Source organism: Nymphaea colorata, chromosome 10 (assembly GCF_008831285.2).
Source record: "Nymphaea colorata isolate Beijing-Zhang1983 chromosome 10, ASM883128v2, whole genome shotgun sequence".
Classification (NCBI taxonomy): domain Eukaryota; kingdom Viridiplantae; phylum Streptophyta; class Magnoliopsida; order Nymphaeales; family Nymphaeaceae; genus Nymphaea; species Nymphaea colorata.
The window spans coordinates 223,299-235,559 of NC_045147.1; the positions used below are offsets into that span (position 1 = coordinate 223,299).

The window sequence follows — 12,261 nt, forward strand, 5'->3', positions numbered from 1 at the left end:
CCGACTAACCGAATGCAACCCAGAGTACCCGGTCTCGCTGAACCTAATTAGCTAAACACACGATCATTGCTAGATATAGACTTGGTCGGCCAAAGTCTAGATACCCTAGAGAGACAACACGACGTGATGGGCACCAAAACAACGGCGAGAACAGAAACTATGCCAAGACAAAATGAGTTGGGACTCCAACTCAGATGGAAGCTAAAGCCTGCTAAAATCAGAAAATATACTGAAAGTTTTGACGTGATAGATGGTCTAAACAAAACTCAGATTGATGTTAAACTCAGACCGCAGCTTATAGACATTAAAGGAACTCGAAGCAACAAATTCGAAAGACCTATGATGCGACAAATAAATATAAAATATCTAATTCAGCAGAAAACAAAATTGATGTTGTAGAAAACCATTTAATTTCAGAGGAGTATAGACAGAGCCTATTAACTTTAAAATCATGAGAGATTGCATGGACGTCATCCAGACATATCAAACTAACACCTTGAGGTGATAGAATCGAAAAATGATGGCTGGATTTCGACGTAGACACTGCTGAAGTTGCATTAGAAAACTGTGTTGTAATATGCTGAAATGCACTTGTGATCCGGCGGGCAATTTTGGAAGGCAAAAGAGGTGCGTATCGACCTTCGTTTGGGCTGAAAATTGGTGAGAATATAGTTGGTATGGAAATGAACCAAACACATTTGATAGTTTCTCAATATCTTCTTACCCCAGCCGAGACTTGTGAAGATTGAAACTTAGGGGTTTGATAATTCTGAGATAACTATAGCGCAAGAAAAACAGAAAAATACATTAAACGACCAACTTTAGACAACTAATAAATGATCCTGACGACCAAAAACATGGTTAAAACTTGACACATTTGGTATTCGGGAGATGTGATCTTGACCTTGCATAGGTTACACTAAACTTGAGCCATCTAGGCCAGACTGAGCCTGGCTAGGGCCCACCCAATTCCAAATTTCTAACCCAGAATATCTCTTTAAATCTAGATCTTCATTTCATATCTTTGAACTCAAATCTGAGAACCAAATCAAGCATCATATCTAGAATCCGCCTGTTAAAACTTTGCTATCTCATAATTAGTTCTTGGTTCAAGATTCAGATACACTGAACCTTGACACTTTGATTTTAGTGCCATATATATGTGCTTTATATCTTGCATACTATATGGCTTCTGACATCAGATGTCTCTCTCATTTTGGTCATTTCTGAATCAATTAGAGAGAATTAGCTTTTTCGAATCCTTCTACGCATTGTGCATATCAACTCTGATCTGTCATAATCAGCTTTCATCCAAATTTGAGCCTAAAATGAACAGAATATTGTGCAATGCATGTTTTATATCGGACATGGCATAAAGTTTGGTGCTTGATATTGTTTTCAATAGAGAGCACTAGTTCCAAAACCAAAAATTTAGTCACGTATCAGTGCAAGGGAGTGTCTTTTCCTCCATGCAGCCATAAAAATGGGTCGACCTCGTCCTTCTAAGGCATGAGCATGTAAAATTTGGCATTGGAAAATTTTTTTTTTTTTTTTGAGAAGGGACTCTAAGAGGTCATTTGATGGCATTAGAACACCATGAAACAGAACGGGTGCGTTCTGTTTTAGTAAAATTGGGAGTGTCTTTTCCTCCATGCAGCCATAAAAATGGGTCGACCTCGTCCTTCTAAGGCATGAGCATGTAAAATTTGGCATTGAAAAATTTTTTTTTTTTTTTTGAGAAGGGACTCTAAGAGGTCATTTGATGGCATTAGAACACCATGAAACAGAACGGGTGCGTTCTGTTTTAGTAAAATTGGGGCAAACATCAGACAGAAAACGACCAGGACACGCAGGACAGAGAAGAAGGAGTATAAAAGGCTGAATAGTTCCAACTTCCAACGCGTCAGCCCTCCCCCAACCACGAGCTCTCCTCCCCCGACCCCAAGCTCTCCTTGCCCCAAAAACATGTGCATCCCCATTTCCATCTTTCGGTGTGAAGAAAAAACATAGCGGTTGTTCTTCTTCCCGTCCACCGTCGTTTTTCTTCCTGTCGCCCGTCGTTCTTCTTCTTCCGCTGCCACCATTCCGACTGACCCAGAGCTCCGGAAGAAGTTCTGCTGGGCTGAGCGGTTTGGGTTACCGGTGCAGCTGTCAGAGGAAGAGAAGCAGAGCTTTGGATCCCAGAGGTACTCTCTCTCTCTCTCTCTCTGTGGCTTTGGGTCGTTTGCTTTCTTCTTTAATGTTTGCCAAATTTGGGCTCCTACTTGTACCCCTACTCCCACACTTTTCTCTGTCTCTCTGCATGTGTTGTGTTCTTTGACTGCAGTTTCTTTCCTTTTGAAAATGGACGATTTTTGTTCTTTCTTGCTTGCTTTGCGGAATTCGTATGGGCGGTTCTATGTTTTTGGGTTTTCAGGATTGTTTAAGGTGTGTAGCCTGTAGGGAGTCGAAACAGTCAGAGGTCTCCCTCGATCTTCTCTAGATTTGGGCAAAACATTGGCAAAAAATAGCGACTGCTGATATTTTTCACGATTGTGTGGCCGATTTTTTGATGTAATTCCTTTTTATGGGTTATCGTTCTGAACTTGTCCAGGGGTCGGATTTATTGTTAGGAAGGAGAAAAGAGGAAAATGTCACCGAAAAATGGGGTAAAGCTGTTGGACGTAGCAGAGTACAGCTTCCTTGTTCACCACCGGTGAAATTCTAGTTTTTAGTTTTTACTAATTTTTGAGCCATTGGTTTTTGTGTTTTCAAGTCATCTTTGTTAGATTTGCTATGGATTTGGGTTTAGAATTTAGTAGGGACGCCATTTTGTTGCTATGGATTTATGCATACTTGTTGTTCTTTTAGTTGGGAAGCTGCTAGAGCCTAGGTGGGGTTCAAGGGAGTTCCTGAAATTCATTTTTGTAGTTAGTCTATTAACATCAATTTGTGTCTTCATCATAACTATTGCTCTATACTATATAACAAGGAGAGAAAGCTTCCTGTAAGTGTCAAGAGGTATTGCCAATATATTCTGGGATGCATGTTTTCCTATTCACTTTCTCTCTGTTTCATCTTTTTATCAGCTTAGACAGCTCCAGATTATTCTTTTTTTAAACTTTTCTCCTTTCCCTTTCCTTTCTGAGTGTGCACTTATTCAATGCATGCATAGTGGGGTGTTCATACATTTATATGTTTGTTTGTGTAGAGGCGAACATCTCTGGAAACTTGTATCTATGCATGTGAATATTTTCATGTGTATGCACCCTTCACGCTTGCTTTCCTTTTCAAGGTCCTAGATATCTATAGGAATGTTACTTTCCATGGAAGCACATCAGGGAGGTTAGCAGATATCCAGCTATGCTACACGGGAGGCTTAGACAATGTACCCCATCTTTGGTCGTCTAACTTTGTTGAATTAAGGATCATAAATTTAATGTGAACACTTTAACTTTATTAGAGCCATTTAATGTCGTGATTGCACACTGGAGATGTTTGATTCCTTATAAACGACTTTATGAATCTATTTTAGAAATTGGTTAGCATTGTAGTTTATTTCTTCTAATGTGTTAATGTATTTGAGAAGTGGTAAGTAGTTGTACGTTTGTGAAACCATCTACCTAGAAGTTTAAGAATGGACACATTGTCTCTACCTATGCTGGAGAGAGAGAGAGAGAGAGAGAGAAGTTGAGCGAGTCATGGAATCTCTTGGAAATTTGTGGAGATGTGCTAATTATAATTATGGAGTAGAGTGCCTTTTCAGGTTTTATAGGTATTTTGATGGTTTCTCTCTTCATTTACGTATTTCTGTGGTTAACATTATTAAACTTTTCACTTCAACTTTGCCAACAATTCTGATTGGTCACAGATTCTGATACCATTTAAGAACTTATACCTCAATCTATTTTGTTGGTGATTATTTATTCTGGAATTGACCGTAGTTCTTCCTTTTGTTTATTTTCAGTTATGGATTGGAAATTTCATGGCATATCATTTCTATAGAAAGGACAAGAGACCTCTGAAGTTGCATCCCCAGCTGGAGAAGTTGCTCAAAGAAGAGTTTCACTCCCTGGACGACGACAGCAGTGAGTCTCCAGCTTTGGCTGAACCTGCTGCTGCTGCTTCTACCAGTTCGTTGAAGTTGGGATAGTGAAGGAAGTTGAGAAGGGTGGGGGGGGCTTAATTTTGATTGTTGTGATGTTTTTATCCAATTCTTTTCTATAAGTCCTCTAATGATGACGATGATTTGAGTTGAATGGGTGGCTCTGAAATTTTTTTTGCTTTGGAGTTGTTGGTTCACCACGGCTTCATTGTACATAAGAATAATGATAGAATGAATTATCAAAATTGATTAATAATAGATTAGAATTAAATCTGTTTCATTTTTTAAGGTGCTTTTGTTTTGCTTGTATGCTGGTTACCATTGGTTTGTTTCTTGATGTTACTATTTTCTGTATTTTCACAGTTCTCAAAGCTTGAAATTCAACTGTGCGTCGGCATATCTATGGGTGTTGGTAACGTCATGTGATGTCAGTTTACTATATAAGAATAAAAGAATGACCTTAACTAGTTTCTTTTAGTGGGTGAAACTACATTAGCGTATTGATTACAAAATGTCTTAAAGATTATGAAAGAGACAAACACCAAATAGAACAGACAGAACTAACCATGGAAGACACAAACATCGGACAAAACAGATAGAATGGATATGACAGAAACAAACGTCAGACAGGACGGACAGAAACAAATGTCAAACGGTGGACAAGGAACATCATTGTCTATGAGAACATGACAGTAGTGTAGTAGTGTAATGTACAGGACGTTTTGTATATCTTGTCCTACTGGACAGCAATCAATCAACCTCTAAGTTTCTCTATTAGATATTGGGTTTTGCTGTATTAGCACTCAATAAAATAGTTTAGCCAAACTCGAATATTGGATTTCTAATTGGATCACGAATATTGGATTTTGAATCTAGAACCTAGTGATATTGGATCTCAAGTTTTCATTATGAAGTGCAATGGATCTCACATAATTTGGAATTAAACCTTAGACGACCCTAGAGTCTAGACCTTGAACCTCAGTCTAGAGGCAATCATTTCATTTTGAATTTTGATATCAGAGTTGAATCAGTTGAACTCTAAGAATTGGACCAAATTTGGATATCGACATGAACTTGAATTAGATCTCCGGATCAATGTTTAAACTTAGTTCAAATCATGAATCAATGTTTGTATCATGGATTCCAACATTGATCCCAAACTTTAATCAAGCTGAATCTGGATTACACTGGAAATTCTAGCGTCATGTCCCATATCCTGAACCCTTAGGAACCGGACCCTGATTGTGCATGGCCTAGCTGCACATTTAGGCTTATTTCTATGTGGACCCATGATTACTCAAGGAATGAACTGCGTCTCTCTTTGGGCTCCCTAGTTCATGAACCCTCTCAGTAATGGTCCATTCAGACTTTAAAACCAGATCTTTTCTAAAATTAGGGTACATTTTTCTTTATAAGATTGGGACCAGCAATCAATGCATGTCCTTGGTCTGATTACTCACGCTAAAGGCACTAGGAACAGCCAGACCCATGTCTTGTGGATTATGAAGGCGAGTACAAGTATACTTTCTAGCATTCGCTGTCTACATGCAAGATTGTAAAATTTTGCATGTAAGCAGTGAATCAAACCCTCAAGGATTGGCGATTAATTTGTTTTTTCATCATTTACATCTATTTTCAAACGTGTAAGAGAAAGGACATTGCTTTCTTACATGGACTTCACCTTGAAACTACAACTACTTAACTTTTTTCAAGATCATGATTTTAGAAAGATACTATAATGGACCTGGAGATGGTAGGGCCTTCTAATGCAGCATTTTCAATATTTACATATATATATATATATATATATATATATATATATATATATATATATATATATATATATATATATATATATATATATATATATATATATATATATATACATATATATATATCTCGAGAGAGAGAGAGAGAGAGAGAGAGAGAGAGAGAGAGAGAGAATGTGGCCTTTTGTGGAATCCATTTTGATATCCACTATAAACAATTTTATGAGGTATAAAACTAGAAGAAGTGCGTTGCAAGTAGGTCACTAATAAAGGCATAAATGAACCAAACAGGGTGTGCCAGGATTGGGCGATGTCTATAACCATGGAAAGTACACAACTAAACAAGTCAAACTTCAATTGGCTTGTTTTATCAAGGGAACAAACACATAAATTCAATTGTAAAATAATCAAATTGAGGCTATAAATAACTGGAGCAAGGTCACTTAATTTTCTTTTCAATGACAAGGGAAATGAATCTTTCTTTAGATGCATGGGGCTCAAAACCCACCAGACTAGCCAAGAAATGCTTGCTTAATTGAAATTGTGGAGCCATACATGAACTAGATTATTTCGTGGCCCTTGACTTACAACAAATACATATATAGAAGAAGATCGTAACCGGAAATGTGCATGTTTGTGTCTCCTCTAATTTAACTTAAAGCTTGTGGCTCGGCCACTCCTATTGTTTACCAAATGATGTTCTATTTATGCTTGGCCAATCTAATTCAACTTGCAGATTTTAAGCCAACAACTAGTTTAGTGTATAATGAATGCCCTTCCCTGTTTCCACATTTTAAGTTGAAAGCGTTGCTTTACAAATTGCACGTGAAGCTATCAATTAAAACGCTAAATACGTCGCCAGGTCGTTGAACTTCTACAAAAAAGATTATTCTCTAGGTATTTGTATAGATTTTGTATAGGGGAGTTTGATGAGGCCGTAATTATAGAATTAGAATTCTCATTTTTTATGGATTCACAAAGAATTTTTATTCTGAAATTATAGGTTCATTCTTGAATTAAAATTCTAGAATTATGATTCAAGAATTCTCGATTTTTTTTCATTTCTCTTTAGGGCACATGTAATTATGGTTTCAGTTCATCAAGTCTCTAATTTATGTTTTATCAAGTACATCATTTTTCAACTTTGGAGTCAAAATTTCGAGGCCATCAAATAAAAAATGAAACTAAAACTGGAATTTTCATTTCAATTCCAATTTGAAGTAGAGTTTTGTTTCTACAATTTTAATTCTAGAATTAAAATTTAAGGCCATCAAACCCTCCTAAATTTTGTGAAATGGTTACTCTCTTTTTCTTTCATTTTTCTTGCAATTCGATAGTTGTGATGCATCCAAACCTCTTCTTCCTTCCTCTCGACCACAAGCGGTGGATATGATACACTCTAATGGACGGACGAGTATACTGTTTTTCACCCAAGTCTAAAAGCAAGCAGTCCTGAACCCAAGAGTACAAGAAAAGAGAAAAGGGGTTTAGCATCTCTGGCCCCTCGTCAACAGTCATGAATGGGCCCCTGTATGTAAAGTAAGGGGGAACCCCAACATGAAATTTAGAGGTGTCAACGGGTTGGTAATGTCTAATTAGTGAGCCGAATCCAGATTTGTTAAGTTGGATCTAAAAAAAGCACCATGATGCAAATTTTGCATTTTGCATTTTAAGAATCAATTTTAGATGGGATCCAAATCGGAGTATTGGATATCAAAAGTCGATCTTAGATATTGGATCGGGCCAAATTTGGTGACCAATAAACCGGAACGAGGTCCGAACCGTTTTCCATCCCCATCAAAGAGCTCATCCCGCGGGGCCGCTGCTGCCCTGTTCCCACCAACTCGACCTTAAATTCCCTCTCGCCACGTGGCCACTTGATTGTCAGCCGTGTCAAAATCAACAGCTTCTGCATCGTTCCTAGTCTCGCTCAGATTTTAAAAACTGGGAAGAAATTGGAAAAGGTTTTATTCGCATCACTGATACGATCCGGCTTAACCGATACCATGCTGCGTCCACCCCCCATTGCAGAAGAGAGGGGGGAAGTGATTTGACATGTCCCCTGATCTACGAGCAACGTGTACTCCAATTATTTGTTTCATTCTTATGAAACATGTTTTGAAAGATAATCTTGGTAGATGCGACGATTAAACAAGGCCAACCAACTAAAGGGCATTGCCTCTCTCTTTTTCCAAGGGAAATAATCGAGTTAGGTGGAACACCTACCAAATTTTGTCAAAAAAAAAAAAAAAAAGACATGATAATCATACAAATCAAGTCCTTAAGGCGTCCTCATATTTTGATGGTTGAGAATTGATGTGAATCATAACAGCAAATTCGTCTGAACCCAAATATTGACAATGGTAGCAATATATAACTCTTTTATGTAGTTCTCTTACAATTTGAATGGGCTCATGCATTTTCATTAAATGGTAATTAATAAATTATTTCTATTGCAAAATAGCTACTAAGGGTATAACTATCAGAATTTGGCAAAATTTGGGTTCAGATTCTAACTAGGGTATATTATAACCACCACCCATGTTGACCTGCACTTCTAAACTGACCTAACCCAATGGTGGATTCAGAAATTTGCAACAAAGGGACATTGTTATTTTATATTTTAAACCTTAAGGAGCATTTATATGTAAAAAAGTGAAACTAATGAAGTATATACATGTAAATAAAATAAATTATGTGAGCTGGTGTGGGCAATTGCTCAAAGCAGTCACAACTTAACTGTACTATTGATCTAGCCGCTCGCTCCGAAATTGTAACACAACAAAAAGTTTAGTCTTGTATTAATTAAACATTGTAAAAAATATTTAAAAACTTATAAAATGAGTTGTTAATATGGTTAGTTGTTTTGGTTTCTACCTTTTTAAAATCAAAATCAAAATCAAAACTAACTATTAGACGGATAAATTAAGATCCATCAAATCCAAAGTTAGAAAAGAATGAAGTGGTCGAAAGAATTCTTTTGACCAGGTTTGAAGAACAAATTTTAACCGTCCCCCTTACCATGATCCAACTTATCGGAAATTTGAAGTAATGGGTGAGTTGGGTGTTTCTGGTGGGGACAGCGACGTTTCCACCAGGCTGAAAGGAAAGGAAGGATGTCAGTGGGACCCATAAAATCTGTCTGGGACGATGTCGTGGCATGGGCTCTGTTGATGAGGACAAATTGGATCTCTCGCCCGATCCAATCAGACCCGATCAGGAGGTTGTCTTGGGAGAGCTGCACCGTCGCAGACATTTTCCCGCAGAGGAGCGATTTCGTGCGGTGGAGGCTGGTATAGCTTCGATGAGGCTCAAATCAGGACGTTCATTCTTGAGTACCGGATGTGCCCCAGGATCCACGAACCACAACGAAGATCCACGACCCGAAAAAATCCAAAAAAAGAAAAAGGTAAACGGGAACGGTATCGGATTCCCCGCAGCGCAGTTTAGGTCGGTTTGCAACAAGATTCAGTACTCGATCAAAACAAAATCGGAAGCAGAATAAATTGTTAACCAGTAAAAATAATTTATACGTCTTACCGAAAATTTTAAACGTAACATAAACAATAAAATATATGACATGCCTTACGTATCAAATCAATATTATATCGATTCGATTCGCATCCGTCAATTGGGACCGATTCAGCTCGATTTTGTCACAAAATATTGTCTTCGTGAAGTCTTACTAAGAAAATAGTTAAAACATTTTCCAAATCATTGAGCAAAAAACGAGCATTAAAAAATAAAATCATCATATGACACGGGAGAATATTTATAAGCAAGACGTCCTCCCAAGCTTTTGAAGCAAAGCGTCCTTCCAAGCTTTTCACAAGTGTTCGTTTTTTCATATAAGATGGACATGTATTCTCTAGTATATAGAATTGGAGAAACAAGCGTGTCCATGGGGGGATAGTAGATCTGTAGACTTGATGATGTGTTTTCAGACTTGATCAGTGGACTATGTCAGTAGTTTTGCTGCCCTACTCGATAGCCAGCCTAAGGAGCTTTATGAAATGCAATATGGATCTGGTCCACATTCGGTAAATGATTAACCACTCAACCAAACCAAGGAAGTATCCAAATGGCCTTTAGGTTAGGAAAACAAATGGTGCATGTTGGGTTGCGGTTAAGGTTAAGGGAGCTGAAGATGTGTACGACATGGAAAATCGTTTCTGTTGCCGATCAATATCACCTTTCCCTCAAACGGAGATGTTAGGTTGGACGCTACGCTATTTTGACTTCAATGGTTGCTCCACCATAATCATTGGTGCTAACAACAAGAAATGGAAACTTGAGGCACTTACAAATAAGGATGTTAATGTGGTTGGTTGTCTTCGTTTTGAGCCTTTTTCAAGTTGAAACAAAAAAAAAAAATGTTAGGATACTGATTGTTAAAGTGTGAGTGTTAACTTGCTCGCACACACACATAATAGGTGTGTCTGGCGCATCTCAATTGCCACTGGGGGTATAGGTATATATATGTGTTAGTATGTGTGCATGGAAAAATGAAATAACTGATATTCATTAATTAGGAGAATAAACTTGGGTTTTTATATCTTTCAAAGATAGGAACGCGAATCCAAATATCGGCTTGCGTCAGTTTGAATTGATCAAGTTGGATGAAATTGGTGGAACCGATTCACTTCATACTTGTTTAAGGTGTCATGCCTCATCTTTAAAATAATTTTTTTTATTGCATGTTTATTTTTTAATCAAATTTTCAGTTATTTGTCAAAAAATGACTTCTGAAACACATTTTTACTGATTTACAATCGACAATTCTGCCACCAAATTGCTGAATTGGCCAATTCACAAGATTGGTGGGTTCGCTTATTCAATTGCAAATAACGATTGGAACAACGAGGGTGAGAATCTGTGGTCGGACAGCTGCTAGCGATTCAAGTGGCATCATCATCAAATTCAAATGATACAAATCTTGGATAAGAATCTACAACGCACCAATGGAACACTAGAGTCACCAACACTAATCTGATGTGAGCGCTCAAGGAAATTTCTAAGTTACCACGACGTCATGTTTCATTTTTTCAATGAAACTTACTTTTGATGGGTTGCTGTGAGCTCGGCACCAGCCCCTGTGTATCTTTGCCACTAAATGTGCTCGAAGGCCTTCGATGGGGATAACTAAAAACCCACTGCAAGTGCCGCTGGCTGCACGGCTTGTGAATGTCACCTAATTAGCGACACATTGTGCCTTTCCCCTTCTTCCTACAAAGTCAAGCTTTCATATGGTTTTTTTAATGCATAAGAGGACCTTTTAAGGGCTTTTAGTATACAGTGAAGGAACAGCCAACGAGTGCTTGAGATCACCCACATCCTTTATGTGGTCATTAGCGTAGCTAGAGTTTCAATGAGTTGACTAACTCGAGTTTGGTTCGTATAAGCTTGACTAGTTTTAACAAGTTGAGTTTGAATATAAACTCGGCTCGTATAAGCTCGAACTAGGCAAGTTGGGCTTATTTAAACTTGATTAAGCATTTGGCAAGCGAGCATCTAGCAATTTCACTATATATATATATATATATATAGACACACACACACACATTAGTAAAAAGCTAGTTTCAAGCCAAATTTAAGTTCGACTTTAACCAAGCAGAGTTTGAAACTTCTTAAGCTCCAAGCTGAGCTCATTTAACACCAGCCAATTTCAAGCTGGCATAGCTCGACTTCAACTCGACTCATGAACAACCTTAAGTGCAGTACATTGATAAGAAAATGAGTCGCTTTAAAGCTATCTTACCTTGTCAAACCCACAAAATTGTGTTACTCGATATTCACTTGCTTGTTAACATCTATGATACAAAAAGAAGGAAAGTCATAACCACTGACCCCATTTGTCGATGGTTAAACCATCAACATTAAAAGAATATATATAACTATAACCAGTTGACTCTCATCGATCCTTTCCATCGTTTTTCTTCCCTCTCTTTTAGCATAATAATAATTGAATGCCAACGATATGTTCCTCTAAGATATTCTCGATCCCATTGTCTGTCCACGAAGTGCTACGAACGTGCTCACGCCTAAACATTCAAAAAATTCATGTGACCATAAATTATAAGTTCATCCCCAAGAAAGTTGGTGCAATGGACAAGATAGATGGCAAGTCTCCATTTTAAATTTTCGATATGTCAACTTCTTATAAAATCTGATATCAGCATTGAAAATCTATCTTTTTTTTTATCGATACGTGAGCCCGAGCTCGTTGTTCATCTCTACCCACAATGTAAAAAGCTTAGGCTAAACTCATGCCTTCAAAGCATATACTCACTTAGGTTTACACAAGGACCTTATGCGCATGAGATTCAAATTAGCGACTGCCCTCTTATCCGCCACGGACCCAGCCAGTGAAAAGATGGCCATCACCAAAAGATGGTGAATGGATCTAGG

General features: G+C 37.8%; 1 long non-coding RNA gene across 1 annotated transcript; it reads left to right on the forward strand.

Moving 5' to 3' along the window:
• Positions 1-1,830: 1,830 nt before the first annotated feature.
• LOC116262903 (uncharacterized) lies at positions 1,831-4,372 on the forward strand. Its single transcript, XR_004174531.2, has 2 exons — positions 1,831-2,186; positions 3,947-4,372. It is a non-coding gene; the product is annotated as an uncharacterized LOC116262903 (long non-coding RNA).
• The last annotated feature ends 7,889 nt before the right edge of the window (positions 4,373-12,261 follow it).